The sequence below is a fragment of the Trachypithecus francoisi genome, unplaced genomic scaffold (genome assembly GCF_009764315.1).
Source record: "Trachypithecus francoisi isolate TF-2019V2 unplaced genomic scaffold, Tfra_2.0 Lachesis_group12, whole genome shotgun sequence".
Classification (NCBI taxonomy): Eukaryota; Metazoa; Chordata; class Mammalia; order Primates; family Cercopithecidae; genus Trachypithecus; species Trachypithecus francoisi.
This window is the reverse complement of record NW_022681457.1, coordinates 77,330,150-77,344,355: the sequence shown is the minus strand read 5'-3', so window position 1 is coordinate 77,344,355 and position 14,206 is coordinate 77,330,150. Positions and strand designations below refer to the sequence as shown.

Below are 14,206 nucleotides of genomic sequence, written 5' to 3'. Positions count from 1 at the left end.
GTAGTCTGTATTTCTGTGAGGTCGGTGGTGATATCCCCTTTATCATTTTTTATTGCGTCTATTTGATTCTTCTCTCTTTTCTTTATTAGTCTTGCTAGCGGTCTATCAATTTTGTTGATCTTTTCAAAACACCAACTCCTGGATTCATTGATTTTTTGGAGGGTTTTTTGTGTCTCTGTCTCCTTCGGTTCTGCTCTGGTCTTAGTTATTTCTTGCCTTCTGCTAGCTTTTGAATGTGTTTGCTCTTGCTTCTCTAGTTCTTTTAATTGTGATGTTAGGGTGTCAATTTTAGATCTTTCCTGCTTTCTCTTGTGGGCATTTAGTGCTATAAATTTCCCTCTACACACTGCTTTAAATGTGTCCCAGAGATTCTGGTATGTTGTATCTTTGTTCTCATTGGTTTCAAAGAACATCTTTATTTCTGCCTTCATTTCGTTATGTACCCAGTAGTCATTCAGGAGCAGGTTATTCAGTTTCCATGTAGTTGAGCAGTTTTGATTGAGTTTCTTAGTCCTGAGTTCTAGTTTGATTGCACTGTGGTCTGAGAGACAGTTTGTTATAATTTCTCTTTTTGTACATTTGCTGAGGAGTGCTTTACTTCCAATTACGTGGTCAATTTTGGAATAACTGTGATGTGTTGCTTAGAAGAATATATATTCTTTTGATTTGGGGTGGAGAGTTCTGTAGATGTCTATTAGGTCTGGTTGGTGAAGAACTGAGTTCAAGTCCTGGATATCCTTGTTAACTTTCTGTCTTGTTGAGCTATCTAATGTTGACAGTGGGGTGTTAAAGTCTCCCATTATTATTGTGTGGGATTCTAAGCCACTTTGTAGGTCTCTAAGGTCTTGCTATATAAATATGGGTGCTCCTGTATTGGGTGCATATATATTTAGGATAGTTAGCTCTTCTTTTTGAATTGATCTCTTTACCATTATGTAATGGCCTTCTTTGTCTGTTTTGATCTTTGTTGGTTTAAAGTCTGTTTTATCAGAGACTAGGATTGCAACCACTGCTTTCTTTTTGCTTTTCATTTGCTTGGGAGATCTTCTTCCATCCCTTTATTTTGAGCCTATGTGTGTTTCTGCATGTGAGATGGGTCTCCTGAATGCAGTACACTGATGGGTCTTGACTCTTTATCCAATTTGCCAGTCTGTGTCTTTTAATTGGGACATTTAGCCCATTTACATTTAAGGATAATATGTTATGTGTGAATTTGATCTTGTCATTATGGTGTTAGCTGGTTATTTTGTTCGTTAGTTGATGCAATTTCTTCCTAGCATCAATGGTCTTTACAATTTGGCATGTTTTTGCAGTGGCTGGTACCGGTTTTCCTTTCCATATTTAGTGCTTCCTTCAGGAGCTCTTGTAAGGCAGGCCTGGTGGTGACATAATCTCTCTGCCGTTGCTTGTGTGTAAAGGGTTTCATTACTCCTAGACTTATGAAGCTTAGTTTGGCTGGATATGAAATTCTGGGTTGATAATTCTTTTCTTTAAGAATGTTGCTTTTTCACAACTGGTTTGCTGCCAGAACACAGGTGTCATGAAAACTACCCCTAAAAGCCAAAATGGGAAAGGAAAAGACTCATATCAACATTGTCGTCATTGGACACGTAGATTCGGGCAAGTCCACCACTACTGGCCATCTGATCTACAAATGCAGTGGCATCGACAAAAGAACCATTGAAAAATTTGAGAAGGAGGCTGCTGAGATGGGAAAGGGCTCCTTCAAGTATGCCTGGGTCTTGGATAAACTGAAAGCTGAGCGGGAATGTGGTATCACCATTGATATCTCCTTGTGGGAATTTGAGACCAGCAAGTATTATGTGACTATCATTGATGCCCCACGACACAGAGACTTCATCAAAAACATGATTACAGGGACAACTCAGGCTGACTGTGCTGTCCTAATTGTTGCTGCTGGTGTTGGTGAATTTGAAGCTGGTATCTCCAAGAATGAGCAGACCCAAGAGCATGCTCTTCTGGCTATACACTGGGTGTGAAACAACTAATTGTTGGTGTTAACAAAATGGATTCCACTGAGCCACCCTACAGCCAGAAGAGATATGAGGAAATTGTTAAGGAAGTCAGCACTTACATTAAGAAAATTGGCTACAACCCCGACACAGTAGCATTTGTGCCAATTTCTGGTTGGAATGGTGACAATATGCTGGAGCCAAGTGCTAACATGCCTTGGTTCAAGGGATGGAAGATCACCCATAAGGATGGCAATGCCAGTGGAACCACGCTGCTTGAGGCTCTGGACTGCATCCTACCACCAACTCATCCAACTGACAAGCCCTTGCGCCTGCCTCTCCAGGATGTCTACAAAATTGGTGGTATTGGTACTGTTCCTGTTGGCCAAGTGGAGACTGGTGTTCTCAAACCCGGTATGGTGGTCACCTTTGCTCCAGTCAACATAACAACTGAAGTAAAATCTGTCGAAATGCACCATGAAGCTTTGAGTGAAGCTCTTCCTGGGGACAATGTGGGCTTCAATGTCAAGAATGTGTCTGTCAAGGATGTTCGTCATGGCAACATTGCTGGTGACAGCAAAAATGACCCACCAATGGAAGCAGCTGGCTTCATTGCTCAGGTGATTATCCTGAACCATCCAGGCCAAATAAGTGCTGGCTATGCCCCTGTGTTGGATTGCCACATGGCTCACATTGCATGCAAGTTTGCTGAGCTGAAGGAAAAGATTGATCGCCGTTCTGGTAAAAAACTGGAAGATGGCCCTAAATTCTTGAAGTCTGGTGATGCTGCCATTGTTGATATGGTTCCTGGCAAGCCTATGTGTGTTGAGAACTTCTCAGACTATCCACCTTTGGGTCGCTTTGCTGTTTGTGATAGGAGGCAGACAGTTGCGGTGGGTGTCATCAAAGCAGTGGACAAGAAGGCTGCTGGAGCTGGCAAGGTCACCAAGTCTGCCCAGAAAGCTCAGAAGGCTAAATGAATATTATCCCTAATACCTGCCACCCCACTCTTAATCAGTGGTGGAAGAACGGTCTCAGAACTGTTTGTTTCAATTGGCCATTTAAGTTTAGTAGTAAAAGACTGGTTAATGATTACAATGCATCATAAAACCTTCAGAAGGAAAGGAGAATGTTTTGTGGACCACTTTGGTTTTCTTTTTTGCGTGTGGCAGTTTTAAGTTATTTGTTTTTAAAATCAGTACTTTTTAATGGAAACAACTTGACCAAAAATTTGTCACAGAATTTTGAGACCCATTAAAAAAGTTTAATGAGAGAAAAAAAAAAAGAATGTTGAATATTGGTCCCCACTCTCTTCTGGCTTGTAGAGTTTCTGCCGAGAGATCTGCTGTTAGTCTGATGGGCTTCCCTTTGTGGGTAACCCAACGTTTCCCTCTGGCTGCCCTTAACATTTTTTCCTTCATTTCAACTTTGGTGAATCTGACAATTTTGTGTCTTGGGGTTGCTCTTCTCGAAAAGTATCTTTGTGGCATTCTCTGTATTTCCTGAATTTGAATGTTGGCCTACCTTTCTAGGTTGGGGAAGTTCTTCTGGATAATATCCTGTAGAGTGTTTTCCAACTTGGTTCCTTCTCTCCATCACTTTCAGGTACACAAATCAGACGTAGATTTGGTCTTTTCACATAATCCCATATTTCTTGGAGGCTTTGTTCTTTTCCTTTTACTCTTTTGTCTCTAAACTTCTGTTCTCACTTCATTTCATTCAATTGATCTTCAATCACAGATACCCTTTCTTCCAGTTGATTGAATCGGCTACTGAAGTTTGTGCAAGTGTGACATAGTTCTCGTTCCATGGTTTTCAGCTCCATCAGGTCATTTAAGGTCTTGTCTACACTGTTTATTCTAGTTAGCCATTCTTCTAATCTTTTTTCAAGGTTTTTAGCTTCCTTGTGATGGGTTCAAATAATATGCTCCTTTAGCTCGGAGAAGTTTTTATTACTGACTTTCTGAAGCCTACTTCTGTTAACTCTTCAAAGCCATTTCCCAACCAGCTTTGTTCTGTTGCTGGCGATGAGCTGTGTTCCTTTGGAGGAGAAGAGGCACTCTGATTTTTGGAATTTTCAGCTTTTCTGCTCTGGTTTCTCCCCATCTTTGTGGTTTTATCTACGTTTGGGCTTTGATGATAGTGACCCACAGATGGGACTTTGGTGTTGATGTCCTTTTGTTGATGTTGATGATATTCTTTTCTGTCTGTTAGTTTTCCTTCTAACAGTCAGGACCCTCAACTTCAAGTCTGTCAGAGTTTGCTGGAGGTCCACTCCAGACCATGTTTGTCTGGGTATCACCAGCGGAGGCTGCAGAATTACAAATATTGCAGAACAGCAAATGTTGCTGCCTGATCCCTCCTCTGCAAGCTTTGTCTCAGAGGGGCACCTGCCTGTATGAGGTGTCTGTCAGCCCCTCCTGGGAGGTGTCTCCCAGTTAGGCTACTTGGAGTTCAGAGACCCACTTAAGGAGGCTGTCTGTCCATTCTCAGATCTCAAAATCCATGCTGGGAGAATCACTGCTCTCATCAAAGATGCCAGTGAGTGTGGGACCCTCCGAGCCTGGTGTGGGATACAATCTCCTTGTGTCCCATTTGCTAAGACCATTGGAAAAGTGCAGTATTAGGGTGGGAGTGCCCCGAGTTTCCAGGTACTGTCTGTCATGGCTTCCCTTGACTAGAAAAGGAAATTCCCCAATCTCTTGTGCTTCCCAGGTGAAGTGATGCCCTGCCCTGCTTTGGCTCACACTCCATGGCCTGCACCCACTGTCCAACAAGTCTCAGTGAGATAAACCTGGTATCTCTGTTGGAACTGCAGAAACCACTCGTCTTCTGTGTTACTCACACTGAGAGCTGTAGTCTGGAGGTCTTCCTATTTGGCCATCTTGGATCAACCTATTCCTAACCAAATATTCTTTATCCCTGGGATGCAAGGTTAGTCTAACATAGGCACATCAGTAAATGTGATTCATCACATAAACAAAAACAAAAGACAAAAATCTTAACAGATGCAGAAAAGGCTTTGATAAAATTCGACATCCCTTCATGTTAAAAACCCTCAACAAATTAATTAGGCATTGAAGAAACATACCTTGAAATATGAATAGCCATCTGTGAAAATCCCACAGCCAACATCATACTGAATGGAAAAAAGCTTGAAGCATTCCCCCTGAAAATTGGCACAAGACAAGGATACCCTCTCTCACCACTCCTATTTAACATAGTATTGGAAGTCCCAGCCATAGCAATAAAGCAAGAGAAAAAAATAGAAGGCATCCAAGTAGGAAGAGAGGAAGTCAAACTATCCCTCTTTGCACATAATATGATTCTATAGATAGAAAACCTCACAGTCTTGGCCCAAAAACTCCTTCAGCTGATAAACAACTTCAGCAAAGTTTCATAATACAAAATGAATGTACAAAACCCACTAGCATTCCTGTACATCAACAACATCCAAGCCCAAAGTCAAATTAGGAATGCAGTCTCATTCATAATTGCCACAAAAATAATAAAATATGTAGAAATACAGCTAACCAGTAAGGTGAAGGACCTCTACAATGAAAATTATAAAACACTGTTCAAAGACATCAGAGATGACTCAGGCAAATGAAATAACATTCCATGCTTACAGATAGGAAAAATCAATATTGTTAAAATGGCCATACTTCCCAAAGCAATTTACACATTCAGTGCTACTCCTGTCAAAAGTACCAATGACATTCTTCACAGAACTAGAAAAACCTATTTTAAAATTCATATGGAGCAAAAAACAGTCTGAATAGCCAACAGAATGCTAAGTAAAAAGAACAAAGTTAAAAATATTATGTTACCCAACTTCAAACTATACTACAAGGCTACAAAAATCAAAACAGCATGGTGCTGATAGGAAAACAGATACACAGATCAATGGAACAGAATAGAAAGCCCAGAAATAAGGCTACACACCTACAACTATCTGATCTTCGACAAAACTGACTACAACAAGCAACGAGGAAAGAACTTCCTATTTAATAAATAGTGCTGATATAACTGGCTACCCATATGCAGAAGATTGAAACTGGACCCCTTCCTTACATCAGATATAAAAATCAACTTCAGATGGGTTAAAGACTTAAATATAAAACACAAAACTATAAAAACCCTGGAAGATAACCTAGGCAATACCATCCTGGACATTAAAACAAGCAAAGATTTTATGGTGAAGGCACCAAAAGCAATTTCAACAAAAGTAAAAATTGACAAATGGGACCTAATTAAAAAGAGCTTCTGACAGTCAAAGAAACTATCTACAGAGTAAACAGACAACCTACAGCATGGGAGAAAATGTTAGCAAAGAATGCATCTGACAAAAGTCTAATATCCAGATTCTATAAGGAATTTAAACAAATTTACAAGTGAAAAACAAACAACCTCATTAGAAAGTGGACAAAGGACATGAACAGACACTTTTCAAAAGAAGACATATATGTGTTCAAGAAACATATAAAAAACACTCAACATCACTAATCATCAAATAACAGATGCTGGCGAGGTTGTGGAGAAAAGGGAACACTTATACACTATTGGTGGGAGAGTAAATTAGTTCATTCGTTGTTGAAAGAAGTGTGGCAATTCATCAAAGAACTAAAAACAATTACCATTTACCTAGAAATTTCATTACTGGATATATGCTGAAAGGAATATGAATCATTCTACCATAAAGACATGTGCACACGTTATGTTCATCACAACACTATTCACAATAGCAAAGACATGGAATCAACCTAAATGTCCTTCAGTGGTAGACTGGATAAAAAATGTGGTACACATACGCCTTGGAATACTATGCAGTCATGCATAAGAATGAGGTCATGTCCTTTGCAGCAACATGCATAGAGCTGGAGGCCATTATCCCAAGCACACTAACACAGTTACAGAGAACCAAGTACTGCATGTTCTCACTTGTAAGTGGGAGCTAAACATTGAGTATACATAGACAAAAAGAAGGGAACAACAGACACTAGGGCCTATGTAAGGGTGGAGAGTGGGAGGACAGAGAGGATTAAGAAAAGACCTATTGAGTATTATGCTTATTAGTTGGGTGACAAAATAATCTGTACACTAAACCCCTGCAACACACTATATAACAAGCCTGCATATGCACCCTTGAACTTGAAATAAAAGTTAAAAAATTGATATTAATAATGAAGGAAAATTCACAAATACATACAGATTATATGACACACTCTTTAAAAACCAGCAGGTCAAATGAAAATCATGACAAGATGGCCGAATAGGAACAGCTCCAGCCTCCAGCTCCCAGCGTGAGTGACACAGAAGACGGGTGATTTCTGCATTTTCAACTGAGGTACCCGGTTCATCTCACTGGGATGTGTTGGACAGTCAGTGCTGGTCAGTGGGTGCAGCCCAACCAGCAAGAGCTGAAGCATGGGAAGTGTAAGGGGAAAGGGAATTCCTTTTCCTAGCCAAGGGAAACTGAGACACAAAACACCTGGAAAATCAGGTAACTCCCACCCTAATACTGTGCTCCACCAAGGGTCTTAGCAAATGGCACACCAAGAGATTATATCTTACACCTGGCCCAGTGGGTCCCACACCCACGGAGCCTCCCTCATTGCTAGCACAGCAGTCTCAGATCTAACTGCAAGGCAGCAGTGAATCTGGGGGAGGGGCGCCCACCATCGCTGAGGCTTAAGTAGGTAAACAAAGCCGCCAGGAAGCTCGAACTGGGTGGAGCCCACCACAACTCAAGGAGGCCTGCCTGCATCTGTAGACTCCACCTCTGCAGATGTAAATGTCCCTGTCTGACAGCTTGTCAGATTAGTTATGCTCACCAAAGGAGCAGTCCTGCACCAGTTTTCCCACCTTTCCTGACCACAAAGAAAGGGTTCTGGTCTGCTAGATTCTAGTGGTCCTTTACCAGCATGTCCGAGATTGCCTTTGCACTCAGGGATGAGTTCCAGAGCTGGGCCGGGTTCCTGAGTATTCCATAATATCAAAGTTGCCACATCAAGATGCATTCCTACAAATAACAGTTCTTATGCAAATTCCTTTCAGAGAGGATGGGGGTAACATTTTGAGTCAAGATTGAGATAGAGTTTTTGATTCTGTAAGCACTTTAAGGCTTGGCTTACAGTACTTCATTGAGGACCTACATGTGCAGGGCTCTGTTCCAGACATCTCAGAGGACAGAGACAGAAATCATTCTGCTCTTTCATTCCATGGGAAATACAGATAATAGACAGACAATTCAGTAAAATAATCACAGACAGCAATGAGTGCTGAGAATAAAGACAGTGCTATGAGAGACACTAAAGGGAAGGACCTGCTTAAATAGGTGATCTGGGCAGGCCTCTTCTCATAGGCAAGACTTAAGGTGAAACTGGAAGGATGGTGAGAATCTGGCGGTGTGAAGCACAAGGGAGGAACATTCAGTGTGGGAGGAACAGCAAGCACAAATGCTCTGGTGTGGAAAAGATCATGATGTATTTTAGGAGCTACCCCATGGTGAGACAATCACCTCAGAAGAGGTTGAAGAGATCACACGGATGGTGACATGTGCTCTATATCAGGGTATGATCAAAATGCAGAAGGATAATGGCTGAAAACATTTTGCTCCATGCCCAGCACCTAGCAAGTATTATCTTAAGGAAATGATACTCAGATATTAGCAAAACTGAAGTTAGAAATTTGAAATGATGATCCTGACACTCACACTTACATGCTTTGTAATCTGAAAGTCACTTAACATCTCTGGGCCTTGGTTCACCTGTCTGTAAAATAAGGTGAATATTAATGACACCTAGTAAATTAAGGAGTAGCTGTGACTGTGCTTAGCAAAGGTTAAGCACACAGCAAATACAAAAGAGACATTTTGAGACTTAATGGCATGCTGGCACTGTGCAAGGTACTGAGGTAAGAAAACCTCCCTTTGTCAGAATCACCTCTGCCTCTCATTCCAGGTAGGAAGTGATGATACAGAAGGTCCTCAGCTAAAACTGAACATATTTCTGTGCCTTCCATCAGACTAGAAAAGCAAGCAAATATTTTAGTTTTAAAGGTTTGTGCCTGGAAGATACAGTTTTTGTAGAGGAGTAAAAGTAAACAAGAAATGCAAAGTTACATCAGCATCAAACTCACCTTTATCAAAAACCCAGAACTCAAGTCCCTGGGCTCATCTACTCATGGGAGTAACTGCTTCAAGATGCCACCAAGGGGCACCTCGGTGATCCCTCCTCCGCCTTGGCTTGCCTAAACAGTGAATCAGGAAATATGCAGCAACACAAATATCAGTTTCATTTTTACAATGTAACATTCAAAACTGAACTGAGCCTCTTCAGGACGGTGATATAACCAGTTCAAAGTTTTGCCTTTTCTAGCTGTCACTCATTGATACAGTCAGTAGGTATTTCTTGGGCATCATCAACAGACACAGTCATCTGCTTGATGCGATGGGAAGCAAAGGACATAGCAGCTGAGTTACCACCTTTCAGGAACTTTTGTGGAGGTATCTGAGGAATAAATAAATGGGATAGGCCAGGCTCAGTATCTCACACCTGCAATCCCAGCACTTTGGGAGTCCAAGGTGGGTGGATCAACCTGAGGTCAGGAGTTTGAGACCAACCTGGCCAACATGGTGAAACCCTGTCACTACTAAAAATACAAAAATTAGCCAGGTATGGTGGTGGGTGCCTGTAATCCCAGCTACTCAGGAGGCTGAGGCAGGAGAATCATTCTAATCTAGGAGGATGAGGTTTCAGTGAGCTGAGATCATGCCATGCACTCCAGCCAGGGTGACAGAGCAAGGCTCTGTCTCAATAAGTAAATAAATAAACAAACAAACAAGGGGGATAGGTATATACTTGTTAATAAGTCTTGACAATCACAAGCACACTTTTCTAAGGGTTACATTTATACTCTACATATGGCTCTATATTCGCTTTTATCACTTCCCATATGCTTTTCTCATATCATTAAACCTTCTCCATTAACATTGCTTTCAATGACTATGCTACACCTAGCCCCATGGTTGCCATTCACTTTCTCACAGCAGCGGCCCTGGATAGTGAGACTTGCATTTATGCCAATATGTGAAGTTCATAATCTCACACATCTTCTTGCTATTTGGAAACACTGAATAAAGCATAGCAAACATGAAATGTCCCCTGGAAAGTTTAGGGGCTGCCATCTGGACTGGAGGCTCAACTTAATCATGACTTCACTTAAATGAAAGGTTAACAGCAAAGTCTCTGGAGCCTGACTGCCTGCGTTACAATCCTGGCTGTACCTCTTACCAAATGGGGGATTCAGGACAGGGAACTACTCTGATTGCACCTTAGCTTTCCCACCTGTAATATGAAGATTTTTTTAAAAATCTCTTTTGTAGAGTTTTTGTGAAGAAAGCATGTAAAGTTTTGGCTTCATGGCCAGAACATAACAAGTGCTCACTAAAGGTTGGCCATTACCACATTGTGAGACCAACTCTAAAGAAATTGAGAATCCAGGGAGGGAAAAAAAGCACAACAAGAATTCAAAGCCAAAATCTCTGACTTCAGAGCTACTGTTGCTCATGCCATGGGAGAAAAACAGGTGCTGAGCCAAGTAAGGAAAGAGTCAGGGTCCAAGGGTCCCCTGTGGGGGTTAGGGAGGCAGTGATGGGTGGTGGAAAGCAGCCACAGAATTAGAGGAGGTTGGGTGGAATGAACTGTAAATGGCTACATGTCCCTAATCTTTGGTTTGGATAGAAGCCCAGGATTTGAGGCAAAAAGAAAAGAACTCAGACTCTCTAGGTTCTGTAATGAATCACCTGCTATGAGTGGGGCAAAGGAGGAAGGTGTTGGACATCAGAGTTTACATGGATTAGGGAGCAGGAGCAAATGGGGCCCCTGGGAGAGCTGACTTCCAAGGAATTCTTTCTGAAATCTACTTTGATTTATGTTCTGAATTGATGACCTTTGGTATGACCTGTGAAGATAATTATGAAAAAAGTGAAAGGAGTGGTAACTTGAAGATGAGCTTGTCCCATTTCTGCTCTTTCATGTATGATCTCCATGAATCTGTCAGGGCTTTTTCCTTGTTCTAATATTTACCCACTGGTAACTCCTATTCATCCTTAAAGACCTCTTTACTTATTTATTTTCTCTTTCTCTGAATGGCCCAAGCCCACAATTTATTCCTTCAGTACACCCTCTATAATGTTTTAACACAATAATTTATTTTTCTTCCTTTAGCTACTAAATGGTGAGGTTAAAAAAACCTTTGCTTTTGAATAAATAAATGGGTGAATAAGCAAATAATTCTATGAGATATTCGGAGAAGTGCCTGTAATCCCAGCACTTTGGGAGGCTGAGGCGGAACGATCATGAGGTCAGGAGATCAAGATATTCAGAGAAGTGATTGTTATCCCATCCATTTTAGTTTTCTAGGGCTATTGAGAAAAAAAAAAAAAAAAAAAAAACAGAAAGTTGATGGATGTAGCAGTCCTGCACCTCTTTTCATACCTTTCTTGACCACAATGAAAAGGGTCCAGGCTACTGGATTCTAGTGGTCCTTTACCCGCATGCCCAACATTGCGCTTGCACTGAGGGGTGAGTTCTAGAGCTGGGCTGGGTTCCTGAGTATTTCATAACAACCCAGTTGCCCCATCAAGATGCATTCCTACAAACAGCAGTTCTCTCTTATGCAAATTCATTTCAGAGAGGGTGTGGGTACCTTTTGAGTCAGGATTGAGGTAGAGTGTTTGATTCTGTAAGTACTTTAAGGCTTGGCTGAGTGCCAACAGCTCGCACGTTTGAGCAGAATAATTATTAGGCAATTTTCTTTTTTTTTTTTTTTTTTTTTGAGACGGAGTCTTGCTCTGTCGCCCGGGCTGGAGTGCAGTGGCCGGATCTCAGCTCACTGCAAGCTCCGCCTCCCAGGTTTACGCCATTCTCCTGCCTCAGCCTCCGGAGTAGCTGGGACTACAGGCGCCCGCCACCTCGCCCGGCTAGTTTTTTCTATTTTTTGGAGAGACGGGGTTTCACCGTGTTAGCCAGGATGGTCTCGATCTCCTGACCTCGTGATCCGCCCGTCTCGGCCTCCCAAAGTGCTGGGATTACAGGCTTGAGCCACCGCGCCCGGCCGGCAATTTTCTTAACTCTGCTTCTACAGGAGTTTCCCTCAATTATTGAACACCCATTGTGTTTTTTTCTCAATCACCTGGGAGGAACCATCTATTGTCCTGTCCTGAAGGGAGTTCCTCCTAGGTCTGGTCAGAACTTTGTATGGTAATTAAGATTTAAATCCCCTGTTAGGAATTCTGCTGGGTTAAGGGAATTTTCACTGGTTAATGTTAAATTATCTTTTTCTGACAGGATAGCCTCATACTTAAGATGTTTGAGTTAGTAATCTACACTTTTTGCTTTTTTGACTTAGGATAGTGCTGAACTGGTGAGGTGGGCTCACAATGAGGTTTCCTCTAAAGGCTAATTTTCTACTTTCTTCTGTTAGCAAAGCAATTGCTGCTACAGATTGAATGGGTAATGTAATGGGGAACCGAGCAAGAAGACATGAGACAGATGAGAACAGAGGCAGCCTTTACTGGGCTCACAGCAAGGTTCGCCGATCCCCTAGGAGGAGGGCCGAGGAAGTCGCGCGCAGGGCAGGTATCAGGGGCCTTTTATAGGGCGAGGTAGGCGGGGTCTGTAGGTTTTGGTTTCCTGAGTTAGGTTTCGATTTCTGAGGAATGACGTGTCCAGGAGTTTGAGCAGAGCCGGGAGTTTTGGCGGGCTCAGGGTGCTTTTCACACGCTAAAAAGTCCTAGGAGGAAGTCCCAGTGAGTAAAGTCCTGACAAGGGGCCCGCCATGTCAGGTGGTACCGCCATGTTGGGTCTAGGTCCCTGCCTAACAGAATGCATTTTGGCATCCGCAGATTCCTGGGTTAAAGATTTTTGATAGGAAGCCTACGAGTCATCAGTGGCCTCAGTGTTTTGAGCTATGCCATTGTTTACACTGACAATGAAGTGGTATTGGAGTGTTATAGGGTAATGAAGAAAACCTTCAATTATCAATTAGAGGTTTTATATTTACCCTGGCTTTTAAAGAAGTAGGGTACACTGTTTTTTCTTTACTGCTTCTAGCTTTCTCTTTCTCTCTTTCCTTCTCCTTTCTGTCATTGTAGATGGAGTTTGGAAACACAGGGGAAGGATGTTCGCTCCTTGCCCCCATTTGCCACTATAGGAATATGCGTCTCCCTTTTATTTACTTTCATCCTGATCTATTATGTTATTGTAGACCCAGTTCCAGTTGTTAAAGTACTGGGTTATCAGTTCTAAGACCCTGGCAAGGGTGGTGGGGAATGGGTCCCACATAACTGCCCATGTGGAGAGCTGTATGCCTAAATTGGGAGGGATGCCAGGGACAAGACTCCCTGGGTTCATATAGCCTAGGAGCCTAAGGATGCAACGTAGAGCTTCCTTAGATCCCTTTGGAGATACAACCTGCTCTAATACTTGGGAGATGAAGTGAAAGTCTGAAGCATTAGTACCTAGGAGGCAGGGATCAGAGGAAGTAGATTCAGAAGCAAGGAGAATTTTGGGGTACACTTTCAAGAAAGTTGTTGTCAGGACCCAGGAGGTATGGGTCAGAAGCAAACGTAGGGGCACATGCATGAGCAACTGTTGAGCAGAGACTTCTGGCTGTGCCATGATCTCAACTGGCTAATGCTGGGAGTTTGGGATGACAGCTTTCTGCCTCTAGTTGGCCCTCAGCCTCACCAGGAAAATTAAAAGTGGAAGGTGGTTCCAGGCAGACCAATGCTCCCATCCCAGAAAAGGTTGGGGGTTGTTAGAAAGCCCTTGCCCAGACAGCCTTACACCTGAGTCTTAAATCTGGCAGCCACCTAATTGTTTTTAACTGGTCGGCAGGTGCCTGGTATTTTCCTCCAATTCTAAAGAAGGATAGGGCAGAATAGCAAGAGAAAGGGGTCCAATATTACTCACTGCTTTGGATGTCCCTTCGTGGTCGTCAAAATGTTACTGGGGGTTCCTTGTTCTTAGAGCTCCCAAGATGGTGGCAGGCCACTTCCAAGATGGCGGCAAGCTTCTTGTTCTTTGACCTGGAGTTCTTCACAGATTCCAAGGAATGGACTCTTGGGTCATGCAGTGTGTGTTATAGCTATATTAGAAGCCATGGGTCACAGAAGAGAACCATGGAACCCAGTGACTAGTGTTCAGCTCGAGTAGGATGAACCCCAG

The 14,206-nt window shown here is 42.4% G+C and overlaps 1 pseudogene across 1 annotated transcript; it reads left to right on the top strand.

Moving 5' to 3' along the window:
• Window positions 1-1,507: 1,507 nt before the first annotated feature.
• Window positions 1,508-3,246, top strand: LOC117092641 (annotated as a pseudogene). Its single transcript, XR_004440871.1, has one exon. The product of XR_004440871.1 is annotated as a putative elongation factor 1-alpha-like 3 (transcript).
• The last annotated feature ends 10,960 nt before the right edge of the window (window positions 3,247-14,206 follow it).